This window comes from Schistocerca piceifrons, chromosome 8 (genome assembly GCF_021461385.2).
Source record: "Schistocerca piceifrons isolate TAMUIC-IGC-003096 chromosome 8, iqSchPice1.1, whole genome shotgun sequence".
Taxonomy (NCBI): domain Eukaryota; kingdom Metazoa; phylum Arthropoda; class Insecta; order Orthoptera; family Acrididae; genus Schistocerca; species Schistocerca piceifrons.
Window position 1 is genome coordinate 140,898,213 of NC_060145.1, and position 15,410 is coordinate 140,913,622.

The window sequence follows — 15,410 nt, forward strand, 5'->3', positions numbered from 1 at the left end:
ACATGCTTGTAAGTGTAGCATATAAAACAAGAATCGTATGAAGCATTCGTAGACAGGTGCTAAAGTCGTAGTATGGCCGCAGGTGACGGTCGTATGACGGGTCTGTAGCCACAACAGGTTGGCATCAAAGTGAATACCGCTAACTGTAAGCACTCTGCTGTAGCCCCAGTGGCGCAATTGGTTAGCGCACGGTACTTATAAGGCAGTAGCCGTGAGCAATGCCGGGGTTGTGAGTTCGAGCCTCACCTGGGGCATACTTTTATTTCGTAGCAGCTGACTATGGAAGCATCGGGACGCTAGATTTGAGATGCATCACGTACCTGAGAGACCATAAATGTGCGTGCACTGTAGTCAACGACTGCGTGTTCCTCGGTAGTATAGTGGTTAGTATCCCCGCCTGTCACGCGGGAGACCGGGGTTCGATTCCCCGCCGGGGAGGTGCGATTTTTATATCGCGAAGGTTGCACGTGTGGCCCGAAAAAGCATTACCGTTGTGATCAAGGAATGTAATTGCTAAAAAATCGTAAGAAAGTCTGCGTCTTAGGAAGTGTTTCTCGTATTCTGCACACGACGTCGTCGTTTCACAACTCACAGGGTTTGCTGTCGACGCTGAATCAGCGCACCCCAAGATTAATGATCGAGCTCGAAGCACCCAAGAAAAAGAATAATTTTAGCAGAGCGTGGTTTCGATCCACGGACCTCTGGGTTATGGGCCCAGCACGCTTCCACTGCGCCACTCTGCTGTGCCGAGAGAAGCGCGCTCTTCGGTGCGTGACATGGGACACTTGGAAAAGCGTTGTCTGCGTCGCCTACCGTTTAATTAACTGTGTAGCATCTCCCAGCTTGACTTGTCTCGACTTTGCTCGACTGACGCTACGCTGACGCTTGCACGAAGCGATATTTACCGCGATCGTCTCGAGATGCAGCTGCGAGATGCTCAGGATTAACATTGCACTCCACGAAGGTGGAGACATTCGAATGCACTGCCTAGCTACGCGCCCGCAACTAACAAAATGCCGACCCTGCCAGGATTCGAACCTGGAATCTTCTGATGCGTAGTCAGACGCGTTATCCGTTGCGCCACAGGGCCACTGTTCGCGTTTTCTGCTACGAGGCGGGTGCACATCGCAAAGCAACGTGTTCTCCGTGGCTCGGCAATTGCATGTCATCCACTGACAACGGCGGCGCGGCCACTCTGGTCTTCCGCACTCTGCAGGGAGCTGCCACCAAGGAAGGCATCTCTCCTCCTGCTGCTCGGCCACGGAGCGCCTGCACAGCTTAGAGCTTGCCACACATCTGCCGTCGCTGTTGGACAGGTAGCGGAATGCAAGGCGCCCGTTTTTTTGCATTTTTTCGCTGATGACAAGCGGTTGACATGCTTGTAAGTGTAGCATATAAAACAAGAATCGTATGAAGCATTCGTAGACAGGTGCTAAAGTCGTAGTATGGCCGCAGGTGACGGTCGTATGACGGGTCTGTAGCCACAACAGGTTGGCATCAAAGTGAATACCGCTAACTGTAAGCACTCTGCTGTAGCCCCAGTGGCGCAATTGGTTAGCGCACGGTACTTATAAGGCAGTAGCCGTGAGCAATGCCGGGGTTGTGAGTTCGAGCCTCACCTGGGGCATACTTTTATTTCGTAGCAGCTGACTATGGAAGCATCGGGACGCTAGATTTGAGATGCATCACGTACCTGAGAGACCATAAATGTGCGTGCACTGTAGTCAACGACTGCGTGTTCCTCGGTAGTATAGTGGTTAGTATCCCCGCCTGTCACGCGGGAGACCGGGGTTCGATTCCCCGCCGGGGAGGTGCGATTTTTATATCGCGAAGGTTGCACGTGTGGCCCGAAAAAGCATTACCGTTGTGATCAAGGAATGTAATTGCTAAAAAATCGTAAGAAAGTCTGCGTCTTAGGAAGTGTTTCTCGTATTCTGCACACGACGTCGTCGTTTCACAACTCACAGGGTTTGCTGTCGACGCTGAATCAGCGCACCCCAAGATTAATGATCGAGCTCGAAGCACCCAAGAAAAAGAATAATTTTAGCAGAGCGTGGTTTCGATCCACGGACCTCTGGGTTATGGGCCCAGCACGCTTCCACTGCGCCACTCTGCTGTGCCGAGAGAAGCGCGCTCTTCGGTGCGTGACATGGGACACTTGGAAAAGCGTTGTCTGCGTCGCCTACCGTTTAATTAACTGTGTAGCATCTCCCAGCTTGACTTGTCTCGACTTTGCTCGACTGACGCTACGCTGACGCTTGCACGAAGCGATATTTACCGCGATCGTCTCGAGATGCAGCTGCGAGATGCTCAGGATTAACATTGCACTCCACGAAGGTGGAGACATTCGAATGCACTGCCTAGCTACGCGCCCGCAACTAACAAAATGCCGACCCTGCCAGGATTCGAACCTGGAATCTTCTGATGCGTAGTCAGACGCGTTATCCGTTGCGCCACAGGGCCACTGTTCGCGTTTTCTGCTACGAGGCGGGTGCACATCGCAAAGCAACGTGTTCTCCGTGGCTCGGCAATTGCATGTCATCCACTGACAACGGCGGCGCGGCCACTCTGGTCTTCCGCACTCTGCAGGGAGCTGCCACCAAGGAAGGCATCTCTCCTCCTGCTGCTCGGCCACGGAGCGCCTGCACAGCTTAGAGCTTGCCACACATCTGCCGTCGCTGTTGGACAGGTAGCGGAATGCAAGGCGCCCGTTTTTTTGCATTTTTTCGCTGATGACAAGCGGTTGACATGCTTGTAAGTGTAGCATATAAAACAAGAATCGTATGAAGCATTCGTAGACAGGTGCTAAAGTCGTAGTATGGCCGCAGGTGACGGTCGTATGACGGGTCTGTAGCCACAACAGGTTGGCATCAAAGTGAATACCGCTAACTGTAAGCACTCTGCTGTAGCCCCAGTGGCGCAATTGGTTAGCGCACGGTACTTATAAGGCAGTAGCCGTGAGCAATGCCGGGGTTGTGAGTTCGAGCCTCACCTGGGGCATACTTTTATTTCGTAGCAGCTGACTATGGAAGCATCGGGACGCTAGATTTGAGATGCATCACGTACCTGAGAGACCATAAATGTGCGTGCACTGTAGTCAACGACTGCGTGTTCCTCGGTAGTATAGTGGTTAGTATCCCCGCCTGTCACGCGGGAGACCGGGGTTCGATTCCCCGCCGGGGAGGTGCGATTTTTATATCGCGAAGGTTGCACGTGTGGCCCGAAAAAGCATTACCGTTGTGATCAAGGAATGTAATTGCTAAAAAATCGTAAGAAAGTCTGCGTCTTAGGAAGTGTTTCTCGTATTCTGCACACGACGTCGTCGTTTCACAACTCACAGGGTTTGCTGTCGACGCTGAATCAGCGCACCCCAAGATTAATGATCGAGCTCGAAGCACCCAAGAAAAAGAATAATTTTAGCAGAGCGTGGTTTCGATCCACGGACCTCTGGGTTATGGGCCCAGCACGCTTCCACTGCGCCACTCTGCTGTGCCGAGAGAAGCGCGCTCTTCGGTGCGTGACATGGGACACTTGGAAAAGCGTTGTCTGCGTCGCCTACCGTTTAATTAACTGTGTAGCATCTCCCAGCTTGACTTGTCTCGACTTTGCTCGACTGACGCTACGCTGACGCTTGCACGAAGCGATATTTACCGCGATCGTCTCGAGATGCAGCTGCGAGATGCTCAGGATTAACATTGCACTCCACGAAGGTGGAGACATTCGAATGCACTGCCTAGCTACGCGCCCGCAACTAACAAAATGCCGACCCTGCCAGGATTCGAACCTGGAATCTTCTGATGCGTAGTCAGACGCGTTATCCGTTGCGCCACAGGGCCACTGTTCGCGTTTTCTGCTACGAGGCGGGTGCACATCGCAAAGCAACGTGTTCTCCGTGGCTCGGCAATTGCATGTCATCCACTGACAACGGCGGCGCGGCCACTCTGGTCTTCCGCACTCTGCAGGGAGCTGCCACCAAGGAAGGCACCTCTCCTCCTGCTGCTCGGCCACGGAGCGCCTGCACAGCTTAGAGCTTGCCACACATCTGCCGTCGCTGTTGGACAGGTAGCGGAATGCAAGGCGCCCGTTTTTTTGCATTTTTTCGCTGATGACAAGCGGTTGACATGCTTGTAAGTGTAGCATATAAAACAAGAATCGTATGAAGCATTCGTAGACAGGTGCTAAAGTCGTAGTATGGCCGCAGGTGACGGTCGTATGACGGGTCTGTAGCCACAACAGGTTGGCATCAAAGTGAATACCGCTAACTGTAAGCACTCTGCTGTAGCCCCAGTGGCGCAATTGGTTAGCGCACGGTACTTATAAGGCAGTAGCCGTGAGCAATGCCGGGGTTGTGAGTTCGAGCCTCACCTGGGGCATACTTTTATTTCGTAGCAGCTGACTATGGAAGCATCGGGACGCTAGATTTGAGATGCATCACGTACCTGAGAGACCATAAATGTGCGTGCACTGTAGTCAACGACTGCGTGTTCCTCGGTAGTATAGTGGTTAGTATCCCCGCCTGTCACGCGGGAGACCGGGGTTCGATTCCCCGCCGGGGAGGTGCGATTTTTATATCGCGAAGGTTGCACGTGTGGCCCGAAAAAGCATTACCGTTGTGATCAAGGAATGTAATTGCTAAAAAATCGTAAGAAAGTCTGCGTCTTAGGAAGTGTTTCTCGTATTCTGCACACGACGTCGTCGTTTCACAACTCACAGGGTTTGCTGTCGACGCTGAATCAGCGCACCCCAAGATTAATGATCGAGCTCGAAGCACCCAAGAAAAAGAATAATTTTAGCAGAGCGTGGTTTCGATCCACGGACCTCTGGGTTATGGGCCCAGCACGCTTCCACTGCGCCACTCTGCTGTGCCGAGAGAAGCGCGCTCTTCGGTGCGTGACATGGGACACTTGGAAAAGCGTTGTCTGCGTCGCCTACCGTTTAATTAACTGTGTAGCATCTCCCAGCTTGACTTGTCTCGACTTTGCTCGACTGACGCTACGCTGACGCTTGCACGAAGCGATATTTACCGCGATCGTCTCGAGATGCAGCTGCGAGATGCTCAGGATTAACATTGCACTCCACGAAGGTGGAGACATTCGAATGCACTGCCTAGCTACGCGCCCGCAACTAACAAAATGCCGACCCTGCCAGGATTCGAACCTGGAATCTTCTGATGCGTAGTCAGACGCGTTATCCGTTGCGCCACAGGGCCACTGTTCGCGTTTTCTGCTACGAGGCGGGTGCACATCGCAAAGCAACGTGTTCTCCGTGGCTCGGCAATTGCATGTCATCCACTGACAACGGCGGCGCGGCCACTCTGGTCTTCCGCACTCTGCAGGGAGCTGCCACCAAGGAAGGCATCTCTCCTCCTGCTGCTCGGCCACGGAGCGCCTGCACAGATTAGAGCTTGCCACACATCTGCCGTCGCTGTTGGACAGGTAGCGGAATGCAAGGCGCCCGTTTTTTTGCATTTTTTCGCTGATGACAAGCGGTTGACATGCTTGTAAGTGTAGCATATAAAACAAGAATCGTATGAAGCATTCGTAGACAGGTGCTAAAGTCGTAGTATGGCCGCAGGTGACGGTCGTATGACGGGTCTGTAGCCACAACAGGTTGGCATCAAAGTGAATACCGCTAACTGTAAGCACTCTGCTGTAGCCCCAGTGGCGCAATTGGTTAGCGCACGGTACTTATAAGGCAGTAGCCGTGAGCAATGCCGGGGTTGTGAGTTCGAGCCTCACCTGGGGCATACTTTTATTTCGTAGCAGCTGACTATGGAAGCATCGGGACGCTAGATTTGAGATGCATCACGTACCTGAGAGACCATAAATGTGCGTGCACTGTAGTCAACGACTGCGTGTTCCTCGGTAGTATAGTGGTTAGTATCCCCGCCTGTCACGCGGGAGACCGGGGTTCGATTCCCCGCCGGGGAGGTGCGATTTTTATATCGCGAAGGTTGCACGTGTGGCCCGAAAAAGCATTACCGTTGTGATCAAGGAATGTAATTGCTAAAAAATCGTAAGAAAGTCTGCGTCTTAGGAAGTGTTTCTCGTATTCTGCACACGACGTCGTCGTTTCACAACTCACAGGGTTTGCTGTCGACGCTGAATCAGCGCACCCCAAGATTAATGATCGAGCTCGAAGCACCCAAGAAAAAGAATAATTTTAGCAGAGCGTGGTTTCGATCCACGGACCTCTGGGTTATGGGCCCAGCACGCTTCCACTGCGCCACTCTGCTGTGCCGAGAGAAGCGCGCTCTTCGGTGCGTGACATGGGACACTTGGAAAAGCGTTGTCTGCGTCGCCTACCGTTTAATTAACTGTGTAGCATCTCCCAGCTTGACTTGTCTCGACTTTGCTCGACTGACGCTACGCTGACGCTTGCACGAAGCGATATTTACCGCGATCGTCTCGAGATGCAGCTGCGAGATGCTCAGGATTAACATTGCACTCCACGAAGGTGGAGACATTCGAATGCACTGCCTAGCTACGCGCCCGCAACTAACAAAATGCCGACCCTGCCAGGATTCGAACCTGGAATCTTCTGATGCGTAGTCAGACGCGTTATCCGTTGCGCCACAGGGCCACTGTTCGCGTTTTCTGCTACGAGGCGGGTGCACATCGCAAAGCAACGTGTTCTCCGTGGCTCGGCAATTGCATGTCATCCACTGACAACGGCGGCGCGGCCACTCTGGTCTTCCGCACTCTGCAGGGAGCTGCCACCAAGGAAGGCACCTCTCCTCCTGCTGCTCGGCCACGGAGCGCCTGCACAGCTTAGAGCTTGCCACACATCTGCCGTCGCTGTTGGACAGGTAGCGGAATGCAAGGCGCCCGTTTTTTTGCATTTTTTCGCTGATGACAAGCGGTTGACATGCTTGTAAGTGTAGCATATAAAACAAGAATCGTATGAAGCATTCGTAGACAGGTGCTAAAGTCGTAGTATGGCCGCAGGTGACGGTCGTATGACGGGTCTGTAGCCACAACAGGTTGGCATCAAAGTGAATACCGCTAACTGTAAGCACTCTGCTGTAGCCCCAGTGGCGCAATTGGTTAGCGCACGGTACTTATAAGGCAGTAGCCGTGAGCAATGCCGGGGTTGTGAGTTCGAGCCTCACCTGGGGCATACTTTTATTTCGTAGCAGCTGACTATGGAAGCATCGGGACGCTAGATTTGAGATGCATCACGTACCTGAGAGACCATAAATGTGCGTGCACTGTAGTCAACGACTGCGTGTTCCTCGGTAGTATAGTGGTTAGTATCCCCGCCTGTCACGCGGGAGACCGGGGTTCGATTCCCCGCCGGGGAGGTGCGATTTTTATATCGCGAAGGTTGCACGTGTGGCCCGAAAAAGCATTACCGTTGTGATCAAGGAATGTAATTGCTAAAAAATCGTAAGAAAGTCTGCGTCTTAGGAAGTGTTTCTCGTATTCTGCACACGACGTCGTCGTTTCACAACTCACAGGGTTTGCTGTCGACGCTGAATCAGCGCACCCCAAGATTAATGATCGAGCTCGAAGCACCCAAGAAAAAGAATAATTTTAGCAGAGCGTGGTTTCGATCCACGGACCTCTGGGTTATGGGCCCAGCACGCTTCCACTGCGCCACTCTGCTGTGCCGAGAGAAGCGCGCTCTTCGGTGCGTGACATGGGACACTTGGAAAAGCGTTGTCTGCGTCGCCTACCGTTTAATTAACTGTGTAGCATCTCCCAGCTTGACTTGTCTCGACTTTGCTCGACTGACGCTACGCTGACGCTTGCACGAAGCGATATTTACCGCGATCGTCTCGAGATGCAGCTGCGAGATGCTCAGGATTAACATTGCACTCCACGAAGGTGGAGACATTCGAATGCACTGCCTAGCTACGCGCCCGCAACTAACAAAATGCCGACCCTGCCAGGATTCGAACCTGGAATCTTCTGATGCGTAGTCAGACGCGTTATCCGTTGCGCCACAGGGCCACTGTTCGCGTTTTCTGCTACGAGGCGGGTGCACATCGCAAAGCAACGTGTTCTCCGTGGCTCGGCAATTGCATGTCATCCACTGACAACGGCGGCGCGGCCACTCTGGTCTTCCGCACTCTGCAGGGAGCTGCCACCAAGGAAGGCACCTCTCCTCCTGCTGCTCGGCCACGGAGCGCCTGCACAGCTTAGAGCTTGCCACACATCTGCCGTCGCTGTTGGACAGGTAGCGGAATGCAAGGCGCCCGTTTTTTTGCATTTTTTCGCTGATGACAAGCGGTTGACATGCTTGTAAGTGTAGCATATAAAACAAGAATCGTATGAAGCATTCGTAGACAGGTGCTAAAGTCGTAGTATGGCCGCAGGTGACGGTCGTATGACGGGTCTGTAGCCACAACAGGTTGGCATCAAAGTGAATACCGCTAACTGTAAGCACTCTGCTGTAGCCCCAGTGGCGCAATTGGTTAGCGCACGGTACTTATAAGGCAGTAGCCGTGAGCAATGCCGGGGTTGTGAGTTCGAGCCTCACCTGGGGCATACTTTTATTTCGTAGCAGCTGACTATGGAAGCATCGGGACGCTAGATTTGAGATGCATCACGTACCTGAGAGACCATAAATGTGCGTGCACTGTAGTCAACGACTGCGTGTTCCTCGGTAGTATAGTGGTTAGTATCCCCGCCTGTCACGCGGGAGACCGGGGTTCGATTCCCCGCCGGGGAGGTGCGATTTTTATATCGCGAAGGTTGCACGTGTGGCCCGAAAAAGCATTACCGTTGTGATCAAGGAATGTAATTGCTAAAAAATCGTAAGAAAGTCTGCGTCTTAGGAAGTGTTTCTCGTATTCTGCACACGACGTCGTCGTTTCACAACTCACAGGGTTTGCTGTCGACGCTGAATCAGCGCACCCCAAGATTAATGATCGAGCTCGAAGCACCCAAGAAAAAGAATAATTTTAGCAGAGCGTGGTTTCGATCCACGGACCTCTGGGTTATGGGCCCAGCACGCTTCCACTGCGCCACTCTGCTGTGCCGAGAGAAGCGCGCTCTTCGGTGCGTGACATGGGACACTTGGAAAAGCGTTGTCTGCGTCGCCTACCGTTTAATTAACTGTGTAGCATCTCCCAGCTTGACTTGTCTCGACTTTGCTCGACTGACGCTACGCTGACGCTTGCACGAAGCGATATTTACCGCGATCGTCTCGAGATGCAGCTGCGAGATGCTCAGGATTAACATTGCACTCCACGAAGGTGGAGACATTCGAATGCACTGCCTAGCTACGCGCCCGCAACTAACAAAATGCCGACCCTGCCAGGATTCGAACCTGGAATCTTCTGATGCGTAGTCAGACGCGTTATCCGTTGCGCCACAGGGCCACTGTTCGCGTTTTCTGCTACGAGGCGGGTGCACATCGCAAAGCAACGTGTTCTCCGTGGCTCGGCAATTGCATGTCATCCACTGACAACGGCGGCGCGGCCACTCTGGTCTTCCGCACTCTGCAGGGAGCTGCCACCAAGGAAGGCATCTCTCCTCCTGCTGCTCGGCCACGGAGCGCCTGCACAGCTTAGAGCTTGCCACACATCTGCCGTCGCTGTTGGACAGGTAGCGGAATGCAAGGCGCCCGTTTTTTTGCATTTTTTCGCTGATGACAAGCGGTTGACATGCTTGTAAGTGTAGCATATAAAACAAGAATCGTATGAAGCATTCGTAGACAGGTGCTAAAGTCGTAGTATGGCCGCAGGTGACGGTCGTATGACGGGTCTGTAGCCACAACAGGTTGGCATCAAAGTGAATACCGCTAACTGTAAGCACTCTGCTGTAGCCCCAGTGGCGCAATTGGTTAGCGCACGGTACTTATAAGGCAGTAGCCGTGAGCAATGCCGGGGTTGTGAGTTCGAGCCTCACCTGGGGCATACTTTTATTTCGTAGCAGCTGACTATGGAAGCATCGGGACGCTAGATTTGAGATGCATCACGTACCTGAGAGACCATAAATGTGCGTGCACTGTAGTCAACGACTGCGTGTTCCTCGGTAGTATAGTGGTTAGTATCCCCGCCTGTCACGCGGGAGACCGGGGTTCGATTCCCCGCCGGGGAGGTGCGATTTTTATATCGCGAAGGTTGCACGTGTGGCCCGAAAAAGCATTACCGTTGTGATCAAGGAATGTAATTGCTAAAAAATCGTAAGAAAGTCTGCGTCTTAGGAAGTGTTTCTCGTATTCTGCACACGACGTCGTCGTTTCACAACTCACAGGGTTTGCTGTCGACGCTGAATCAGCGCACCCCAAGATTAATGATCGAGCTCGAAGCACCCAAGAAAAAGAATAATTTTAGCAGAGCGTGGTTTCGATCCACGGACCTCTGGGTTATGGGCCCAGCACGCTTCCACTGCGCCACTCTGCTGTGCCGAGAGAAGCGCGCTCTTCGGTGCGTGACATGGGACACTTGGAAAAGCGTTGTCTGCGTCGCCTACCGTTTAATTAACTGTGTAGCATCTCCCAGCTTGACTTGTCTCGACTTTGCTCGACTGACGCTACGCTGACGCTTGCACGAAGCGATATTTACCGCGATCGTCTCGAGATGCAGCTGCGAGATGCTCAGGATTAACATTGCACTCCACGAAGGTGGAGACATTCGAATGCACTGCCTAGCTACGCGCCCGCAACTAACAAAATGCCGACCCTGCCAGGATTCGAACCTGGAATCTTCTGATGCGTAGTCAGACGCGTTATCCGTTGCGCCACAGGGCCACTGTTCGCGTTTTCTGCTACGAGGCGGGTGCACATCGCAAAGCAACGTGTTCTCTGTGGCTCGGCAATTGCATGTCATCCACTGACAACGGCGGCGCGGCCACTCTGGTCTTCCGCACTCTGCAGGGAGCTGCCACCAAGGAAGGCATCTCTCCTCCTGCTGCTCGGCCACGGAGCGCCTGCACAGCTTAGAGCTTGCCACACATCTGCCGTCGCTGTTGGACAGGTAGCGGAATGCAAGGCGCCCGTTTTTTTGCATTTTTTCGCTGATGACAAGCGGTTGACATGCTTGTAAGTGTAGCATATAAAACAAGAATCGTATGAAGCATTCGTAGACAGGTGCTAAAGTCGTAGTATGGCCGCAGGTGACGGTCGTATGACGGGTCTGTAGCCACAACAGGTTGGCATCAAAGTGAATACCGCTAACTGTAAGCACTCTGCTGTAGCCCCAGTGGCGCAATTGGTTAGCGCACGGTACTTATAAGGCAGTAGCCGTGAGCAATGCCGGGGTTGTGAGTTCGAGCCTCACCTGGGGCATACTTTTATTTCGTAGCAGCTGACTATGGAAGCATCGGGACGCTAGATTTGAGATGCATCACGTACCTGAGAGACCATAAATGTGCGTGCACTGTAGTCAACGACTGCGTGTTCCTCGGTAGTATAGTGGTTAGTATCCCCGCCTGTCACGCGGGAGACCGGGGTTCGATTCCCCGCCGGGGAGGTGCGATTTTTATATCGCGAAGGTTGCACGTGTGGCCCGAAAAAGCATTACCGTTGTGATCAAGGAATGTAATTGCTAAAAAATCGTAAGAAAGTCTGCGTCTTAGGAAGTGTTTCTCGTATTCTGCACACGACGTCGTCGTTTCACAACTCACAGGGTTTGCTGTCGACGCTGAATCAGCGCACCCCAAGATTAATGATCGAGCTCGAAGCACCCAAGAAAAAGAATAATTTTAGCAGAGCGTGGTTTCGATCCACGGACCTCTGGGTTATGGGCCCAGCACGCTTCCACTGCGCCACTCTGCTGTGCCGAGAGAAGCGCGCTCTTCGGTGCGTGACATGGGACACTTGGAAAAGCGTTGTCTGCGTCGCCTACCGTTTAATTAACTGTGTAGCATCTCCCAGCTTGACTTGTCTCGACTTTGCTCGACTGACGCTACGCTGACGCTTGCACGAAGCGATATTTACCGCGATCGTCTCGAGATGCAGCTGCGAGATGCTCAGGATTAACATTGCACTCCACGAAGGTGGAGACATTCGAATGCACTGCCTAGCTACGCGCCCGCAACTAACAAAATGCCGACCCTGCCAGGATTCGAACCTGGAATCTTCTGATGCGTAGTCAGACGCGTTATCCGTTGCGCCACAGGGCCACTGTTCGCGTTTTCTGCTACGAGGCGGGTGCACATCGCAAAGCAACGTGTTCTCCGTGGCTCGGCAATTGCATGTCATCCACTGACAACGGCGGCGCGGCCACTCTGGTCTTCCGCACTCTGCAGGGAGCTGCCACCAAGGAAGGCATCTCTCCTCCTGCTGCTCGGCCACGGAGCGCCTGCACAGCTTAGAGCTTGCCACACATCTGCCGTCGCTGTTGGACAGGTAGCGGAATGCAAGGCGCCCGTTTTTTTGCATTTTTTCGCTGATGACAAGCGGTTGACATGCTTGTAAGTGTAGCATATAAAACAAGAATCGTATGAAGCATTCGTAGACAGGTGCTAAAGTCGTAGTATGGCCGCAGGTGACGGTCGTATGACGGGTCTGTAGCCACAACAGGTTGGCATCAAAGTGAATACCGCTAACTGTAAGCACTCTGCTGTAGCCCCAGTGGCGCAATTGGTTAGCGCACGGTACTTATAAGGCAGTAGCCGTGAGCAATGCCGGGGTTGTGAGTTCGGGCCTCACCTGGGGCATACTTTTATTTCGTAGCAGCTGACTATGGAAGCATCGGGACGCTAGATTTGAGATGCATCACGTACCTGAGAGACCATAAATGTGCGTGCACTGTAGTCAACGACTGCGTGTTCCTCGGTAGTATAGTGGTTAGTATCCCCGCCTGTCACGCGGGAGACCGGGGTTCGATTCCCCGCCGGGGAGGTGCGATTTTTATATCGCGAAGGTTGCACGTGTGGCCCGAAAAAGCATTACCGTTGTGATCAAGGAATGTAATTGCTAAAAAATCGTAAGAAAGTCTGCGTCTTAGGAAGTGTTTCTCGTATTCTGCACACGACGTCGTCGTTTCACAACTCACAGGGTTTGCTGTCGACGCTGAATCAGCGCACCCCAAGATTAATGATCGAGCTCGAAGCACCCAAGAAAAAGAATAATTTTAGCAGAGCGTGGTTTCGATCCACGGACCTCTGGGTTATGGGCCCAGCACGCTTCCACTGCGCCACTCTGCTGTGCCGAGAGAAGCGCGCTCTTCGGTGCGTGACATGGGACACTTGGAAAAGCGTTGTCTGCGTCGCCTACCGTTTAATTAACTGTGTAGCATCTCCCAGCTTGACTTGTCTCGACTTTGCTCGACTGACGCTACGCTGACGCTTGCACGAAGCGATATTTACCGCGATCGTCTCGAGATGCAGCTGCGAGATGCTCAGGATTAACATTGCACTCCACGAAGGTGGAGACATTCGAATGCACTGCCTAGCTACGCGCCCGCAACTAACAAAATGCCGACCCTGCCAGGATTCGAACCTGGAATCTTCTGATGCGTAGTCAGACGCGTTATCCGTTGCGCCACAGGGCCACTGTTCGCGTTTTCTGCTACGAGGCGGGTGCACATCGCAAAGCAACGTGTTCTCCGTGGCTCGGCAATTGCATGTCATCCACTGACAACGGCGGCGCGGCCACTCTGGTCTTCCGCACTCTGCAGGGAGCTGCCACCAAGGAAGGCACCTCTCCTCCTGCTGCTCGGCCACGGAGCGCCTGCACAGCTTAGAGCTTGCCACACATCTGCCGTCGCTGTTGGACAGGTAGCGGAATGCAAGGCGCCCGTTTTTTTGCATTTTTTCGCTGATGACAAGCGGTTGACATGCTTGTAAGTGTAGCATATAAAACAAGAATCGTATGAAGCATTCGTAGACAGGTGCTAAAGTCGTAGTATGGCCGCAGGTGACGGTCGTATGACGGGTCTGTAGCCACAACAGGTTGGCATCAAAGTGAATACCGCTAACTGTAAGCACTCTGCTGTAGCCCCAGTGGCGCAATTGGTTAGCGCACGGTACTTATAAGGCAGTAGCCGTGAGCAATGCCGGGGTTGTGAGTTCGAGCCTCACCTGGGGCATACTTTTATTTCGTAGCAGCTGACTATGGAAGCATCGGGACGCTAGATTTGAGATGCATCACGTACCTGAGAGACCATAAATGTGCGTGCACTGTAGTCAACGACTGCGTGTTCCTCGGTAGTATAGTGGTTAGTATCCCCGCCTGTCACGCGGGAGACCGGGGTTCGATTCCCCGCCGGGGAGGTGCGATTTTTATATCGCGAAGGTTGCACGTGTGGCCCGAAAAAGCATTACCGTTGTGATCAAGGAATGTAATTGCTAAAAAATCGTAAGAAAGTCTGCGTCTTAGGAAGTGTTTCTCGTATTCTGCACACGACGTCGTCGTTTCACAACTCACAGGGTTTGCTGTCGACGCTGAATCAGCGCACCCCAAGATTAATGATCGAGCTCGAAGCACCCAAGAAAAAGAATAATTTTAGCAGAGCGTGGTTTCGATCCACGGACCTCTGGGTTATGGGCCCAGCACGCTTCCACTGCGCCACTCTGCTGTGCCGAGAGAAGCGCGCTCTTCGGTGCGTGACATGGGACACTTGGAAAAGCGTTGTCTGCGTCGCCTACCGTTTAATTAACTGTGTAGCATCTCCCAGCTTGACTTGTCTCGACTTTGCTCGACTGACGCTACGCTGACGCTTGCACGAAGCGATATTTACCGCGATCGTCTCGAGATGCAGCTGCGAGATGCTCAGGATTAACATTGCACTCCACGAAGGTGGAGACATTCGAATGCACTGCCTAGCTACGCGCCCGCAACTAACAAAATGCCGACCCTGCCAGGATTCGAACCTGGAATCTTCTGATGCGTAGTCAGACGCGTTATCCGTTGCGCCACAGGGCCACTGTTCGCGTTTTCTGCTACGAGGCGGGTGCACATCGCAAAGCAACGTGTTCTCCGTGGCTCGGCAATTGCATGTCATCCACTGACAACGGCGGCGCGGCCACTCTGGTCTTCCGCACTCTGCAGGGAGCTGCCACCAAGGAAGGCACCTCTCCTCCTGCTGCTCGGCCACGGAGCGCCTGCACAGCTTAGAGCTTGCCACACATCTGCCGTCGCTGTTGGACAGGTAGCGGAATGCAAGGCGCCCGTTTTTTTGCATTTTTTCGCTGATGACAAGCGGTTGACATGCTTGTAAGTGTAGCATATAAAACAAGAATCGTATGAAGCATTCGTAGACAGGTGCTAAAGTCGTAGTATGGCCGCAGGTGACGGTCGTATGACGGGTCTGTAGCCACAACAGGTTGGCATCAAAGTGAATACCGCTAACTGTAAGCACTCTGCTGTAGCCCCAGTGGCGCAATTGGTTAGCGCACGGTACTTATAAGGCAGTAGCCGTGAGCAATGCCGGGGTTGTGAGTTCGAGCCTCACCTGGGGCATACTTTTATTTCGTAGCAGCTGACTATGGAAGCATCGGGACGCTAGATTTGAG

The 15,410-nt window shown here is 53.0% G+C and overlaps 34 non-coding genes across 34 annotated transcripts; 23 read left to right on the forward strand and 11 right to left on the reverse strand.

Annotated features, from left to right (window-relative positions):
* Positions 1–162: 162 nt before the first annotated feature.
* Positions 163–254, forward strand: Trnai-uau. Its single transcript is given in 2 exon segments — positions 163–200; positions 219–254. It is a non-coding gene; the product is annotated as a tRNA-Ile (tRNA).
* A 112-nt stretch (positions 255–366) lies between these two features.
* On the forward strand, positions 367–438 carry Trnad-guc. The gene has a single exon. It is a non-coding gene; the product is annotated as a tRNA-Asp (tRNA).
* Positions 439–1,017: 579 nt separating this feature from the next.
* Positions 1,018–1,090, reverse strand: Trnar-acg. Its single transcript has one exon. It is a non-coding gene; the product is annotated as a tRNA-Arg (tRNA).
* Positions 1,091–1,535: 445 nt separating this feature from the next.
* Positions 1,536–1,627, forward strand: Trnai-uau. The gene is given in 2 exon segments: positions 1,536–1,573; positions 1,592–1,627. It is a non-coding gene; the product is annotated as a tRNA-Ile (tRNA).
* A 112-nt stretch (positions 1,628–1,739) lies between these two features.
* Trnad-guc lies at positions 1,740–1,811 on the forward strand. Its single transcript has one exon. It is a non-coding gene; the product is annotated as a tRNA-Asp (tRNA).
* Positions 1,812–2,390: 579 nt separating this feature from the next.
* Trnar-acg lies at positions 2,391–2,463 on the reverse strand. Its single transcript has one exon. It is a non-coding gene; the product is annotated as a tRNA-Arg (tRNA).
* Positions 2,464–2,908: 445 nt separating this feature from the next.
* Trnai-uau lies at positions 2,909–3,000 on the forward strand. The gene is given in 2 exon segments: positions 2,909–2,946; positions 2,965–3,000. It is a non-coding gene; the product is annotated as a tRNA-Ile (tRNA).
* A 112-nt stretch (positions 3,001–3,112) lies between these two features.
* On the forward strand, positions 3,113–3,184 carry Trnad-guc. Its single transcript has one exon. It is a non-coding gene; the product is annotated as a tRNA-Asp (tRNA).
* Positions 3,185–3,763: 579 nt separating this feature from the next.
* Positions 3,764–3,836, reverse strand: Trnar-acg. The gene has a single exon. It is a non-coding gene; the product is annotated as a tRNA-Arg (tRNA).
* A 445-nt stretch (positions 3,837–4,281) lies between these two features.
* Trnai-uau lies at positions 4,282–4,373 on the forward strand. The gene is given in 2 exon segments: positions 4,282–4,319; positions 4,338–4,373. It is a non-coding gene; the product is annotated as a tRNA-Ile (tRNA).
* A 112-nt stretch (positions 4,374–4,485) lies between these two features.
* On the forward strand, positions 4,486–4,557 carry Trnad-guc. Its single transcript has one exon. It is a non-coding gene; the product is annotated as a tRNA-Asp (tRNA).
* A 579-nt stretch (positions 4,558–5,136) lies between these two features.
* On the reverse strand, positions 5,137–5,209 carry Trnar-acg. The gene has a single exon. It is a non-coding gene; the product is annotated as a tRNA-Arg (tRNA).
* Positions 5,210–5,654: 445 nt separating this feature from the next.
* Trnai-uau lies at positions 5,655–5,746 on the forward strand. Its single transcript is given in 2 exon segments — positions 5,655–5,692; positions 5,711–5,746. It is a non-coding gene; the product is annotated as a tRNA-Ile (tRNA).
* Positions 5,747–5,858: 112 nt separating this feature from the next.
* On the forward strand, positions 5,859–5,930 carry Trnad-guc. The gene has a single exon. It is a non-coding gene; the product is annotated as a tRNA-Asp (tRNA).
* A 579-nt stretch (positions 5,931–6,509) lies between these two features.
* Positions 6,510–6,582, reverse strand: Trnar-acg. The gene has a single exon. It is a non-coding gene; the product is annotated as a tRNA-Arg (tRNA).
* Positions 6,583–7,027: 445 nt separating this feature from the next.
* On the forward strand, positions 7,028–7,119 carry Trnai-uau. The gene is given in 2 exon segments: positions 7,028–7,065; positions 7,084–7,119. It is a non-coding gene; the product is annotated as a tRNA-Ile (tRNA).
* Positions 7,120–7,231: 112 nt separating this feature from the next.
* Trnad-guc lies at positions 7,232–7,303 on the forward strand. The gene has a single exon. It is a non-coding gene; the product is annotated as a tRNA-Asp (tRNA).
* A 579-nt stretch (positions 7,304–7,882) lies between these two features.
* Positions 7,883–7,955, reverse strand: Trnar-acg. Its single transcript has one exon. It is a non-coding gene; the product is annotated as a tRNA-Arg (tRNA).
* Positions 7,956–8,400: 445 nt separating this feature from the next.
* On the forward strand, positions 8,401–8,492 carry Trnai-uau. The gene is given in 2 exon segments: positions 8,401–8,438; positions 8,457–8,492. It is a non-coding gene; the product is annotated as a tRNA-Ile (tRNA).
* A 112-nt stretch (positions 8,493–8,604) lies between these two features.
* On the forward strand, positions 8,605–8,676 carry Trnad-guc. Its single transcript has one exon. It is a non-coding gene; the product is annotated as a tRNA-Asp (tRNA).
* A 579-nt stretch (positions 8,677–9,255) lies between these two features.
* Trnar-acg lies at positions 9,256–9,328 on the reverse strand. Its single transcript has one exon. It is a non-coding gene; the product is annotated as a tRNA-Arg (tRNA).
* Positions 9,329–9,773: 445 nt separating this feature from the next.
* Positions 9,774–9,865, forward strand: Trnai-uau. The gene is given in 2 exon segments: positions 9,774–9,811; positions 9,830–9,865. It is a non-coding gene; the product is annotated as a tRNA-Ile (tRNA).
* A 112-nt stretch (positions 9,866–9,977) lies between these two features.
* Positions 9,978–10,049, forward strand: Trnad-guc. Its single transcript has one exon. It is a non-coding gene; the product is annotated as a tRNA-Asp (tRNA).
* A 579-nt stretch (positions 10,050–10,628) lies between these two features.
* Trnar-acg lies at positions 10,629–10,701 on the reverse strand. Its single transcript has one exon. It is a non-coding gene; the product is annotated as a tRNA-Arg (tRNA).
* A 445-nt stretch (positions 10,702–11,146) lies between these two features.
* Positions 11,147–11,238, forward strand: Trnai-uau. Its single transcript is given in 2 exon segments — positions 11,147–11,184; positions 11,203–11,238. It is a non-coding gene; the product is annotated as a tRNA-Ile (tRNA).
* A 112-nt stretch (positions 11,239–11,350) lies between these two features.
* Trnad-guc lies at positions 11,351–11,422 on the forward strand. Its single transcript has one exon. It is a non-coding gene; the product is annotated as a tRNA-Asp (tRNA).
* Positions 11,423–12,001: 579 nt separating this feature from the next.
* Trnar-acg lies at positions 12,002–12,074 on the reverse strand. The gene has a single exon. It is a non-coding gene; the product is annotated as a tRNA-Arg (tRNA).
* Positions 12,075–12,519: 445 nt separating this feature from the next.
* Positions 12,520–12,611, forward strand: Trnai-uau. The gene is given in 2 exon segments: positions 12,520–12,557; positions 12,576–12,611. It is a non-coding gene; the product is annotated as a tRNA-Ile (tRNA).
* A 112-nt stretch (positions 12,612–12,723) lies between these two features.
* Trnad-guc lies at positions 12,724–12,795 on the forward strand. Its single transcript has one exon. It is a non-coding gene; the product is annotated as a tRNA-Asp (tRNA).
* A 579-nt stretch (positions 12,796–13,374) lies between these two features.
* Positions 13,375–13,447, reverse strand: Trnar-acg. The gene has a single exon. It is a non-coding gene; the product is annotated as a tRNA-Arg (tRNA).
* Positions 13,448–13,892: 445 nt separating this feature from the next.
* Positions 13,893–13,984, forward strand: Trnai-uau. The gene is given in 2 exon segments: positions 13,893–13,930; positions 13,949–13,984. It is a non-coding gene; the product is annotated as a tRNA-Ile (tRNA).
* Positions 13,985–14,096: 112 nt separating this feature from the next.
* Positions 14,097–14,168, forward strand: Trnad-guc. Its single transcript has one exon. It is a non-coding gene; the product is annotated as a tRNA-Asp (tRNA).
* A 579-nt stretch (positions 14,169–14,747) lies between these two features.
* On the reverse strand, positions 14,748–14,820 carry Trnar-acg. Its single transcript has one exon. It is a non-coding gene; the product is annotated as a tRNA-Arg (tRNA).
* Positions 14,821–15,265: 445 nt separating this feature from the next.
* Trnai-uau lies at positions 15,266–15,357 on the forward strand. Its single transcript is given in 2 exon segments — positions 15,266–15,303; positions 15,322–15,357. It is a non-coding gene; the product is annotated as a tRNA-Ile (tRNA).
* Positions 15,358–15,410: the final 53 nt, after the last annotated feature.